Source organism: Daktulosphaira vitifoliae, unplaced genomic scaffold (genome assembly GCF_025091365.1).
Source record: "Daktulosphaira vitifoliae isolate Bord-2020 unplaced genomic scaffold, ASM2509136v1 Scaffold_1, whole genome shotgun sequence".
Classification (NCBI taxonomy): Eukaryota; Metazoa; Arthropoda; class Insecta; order Hemiptera; family Phylloxeridae; genus Daktulosphaira; species Daktulosphaira vitifoliae.
In genome coordinates, this window is record NW_026099572.1 from 14,096,571 (window position 1) to 14,098,878 (window position 2,308).

The window sequence follows — 2,308 nt, forward strand, 5'->3', positions numbered from 1 at the left end:
GAAACACTATCTACAGATTTGCATCGAAGCGTTTCTTATGATAGTGATTTTAATCACTGTCAGATATCATCTATACTTGTCCCATCTATGCCTCGTCCACACTGTGCCTCGACCCCACTGTGCTACCGTTTTTTTTAAATCTCTAATTAGATTTTTTCTATCACTTCTAAGTTTTGATAGAATTACTTATTATTAAAAAATAAGTATTGACATAAAAAAAAATTGTTTTAAATTAATACTGATTTTAATTATTAATATGTTAAAAATATGAAAAATGACATATTTAACCTATTTTGTTAATCCTTTATGGTTGATTTTTGTGAAAGTTTATAATAAAAAAAAACATAGATGATTTTTTCAGACAGTCATTGAGTATGACTGATGNACAATAGATGATTTCTTCAGACAGTCATTGAGTATGACTGATGGTAATGATCAGATAAATATATAAAAAACCCAGCACAGTGAGGTCATGGCACAGTGGGGACATGGCATAGTTGGGTCCAGTATAGATTTAATCTGACAGTGATTAAAATCTCTAACATAAGAAACGCTTCGATGCAAATCTGTAGTGTTTAATTCTAAAAATTTGGTGGATAATTACAAAAGCAACAATAACTTCTACTTCCTTAATTATATTCAGATTCGTAATTCTTTTTTACTATTATATTATATATTTTTTATAATTAATTGTTTTCAAGTTATTATTGATTTTTAATACGTTAAAAGTAATCGTTTTTAACCTACTTTTTTTTGTCCTTTACAGGTGAAAGTTTATAATAAAAAAACAAAAAAATAAATTTATTACCATAACTTTTAGCTCAATTCGCAAGTCCGAAATTTTTTTTTCCATAATAAAGTACATTACATTAGCTTTAATTTAATATATATATAAAAGTGTCAGACTTTCCAGAACATTTTCAAAGTCAAGTTGAAAAAATTAATTTTTTGTGAAAAAGTTGTCATTTTAAATCCCTCCCTGTGAGCAGGTAAAGGGTCAGATATAAAAAAAAAATATACCAAATGAAAGGTAATAATATCATGCATCTATATATAAAAAAAAAATTATATTGATTTGCTTATTTTTAAAAAAGTTATATCAATTTTAAGTAAAAAAATTGAAAAACTTTCGAAAATAATTGATTTTTAAATTTGTAATTTTTGGAGGTTTCCCCCATTTACGAGGAACAACGGAATTTTTTTCAATTTTTGAGGGTAATGTCTTCGACTAGATACGATTTGTGATCTTTTGACGTATCATTGAAAGAAATCGGTTCGGTGAGAGCTGAGAAAAAGTGGTAACAGACACAAAAAAAAAAGACAGTAAAACCAATACCTTCTCAGCTTTGCATCAAATCTAATAAAATAATGATGTGAACATAAGCTGATTTAATTTTTCAACTTTTAAACTATTAAGAAAAAATAATTTATACCTAAATACTAATAACAAATAAGTTATAAATAATTTTGAAAATAAATATAAATTATAAACAATGTAAAATTTATTTTATTTAAAATTAAAAACAATTCCTGCCTTGTTTTAGTCATATTTTCATTACTATTATTTAGAGCACGCAAATAACAAATTAACAAAAACAAATAAATTACCTATTATAACTACTAAATTATAAAAAAAAAAAACAGATTAAACATAAGATTTATCAAAAAAATGTTCATAGAGTATTACTCTATCGAATTTTGTAATCAACTAGATTCTACACTCAGAGACATAGTTATTAAAATTAATGGAAAAAGTATATAAAACTAAGGAAAAACGGGTGTGATTTGGAGCCTATGTATCGATTCGTTAAAATGACATCTTTTTAATCATTATATTAATGCTAAAGAATATTCATTGAAACAATTATTAATTTCTTTAATTTTATTTTTTCAGTCCATAGTTTTAAATACTTGGTAATTAAACTGTTGGAAAATTATTAACATTAATTTAATGGAAATACATCCTATGGTATTTATTTTAAAGATATAATTCGTTGTAATAATTAACTCTAATCATAAATTTAACTTTTCTTGAAACATAAATATGATGAGTTGTCAGCATTGATTTTAAGCTATTATTATTAGGTCAGTTTTTAAAACAATTCTATTTCTTCATAAAAATTAAAAATTCTTTGCATTACTTTACTTAGTAATAAAGTAAAAATCCATCTAGATTATTTTTTTGCGAATAATAAAAACAAACGATTGGGTTATTTAAATTAAAAAATTTTAACACTGCAATTTATTAAGTATATTTATTTTTAATGTAAAAAATTAATATAAATGATAAATACAAATTACAAATATA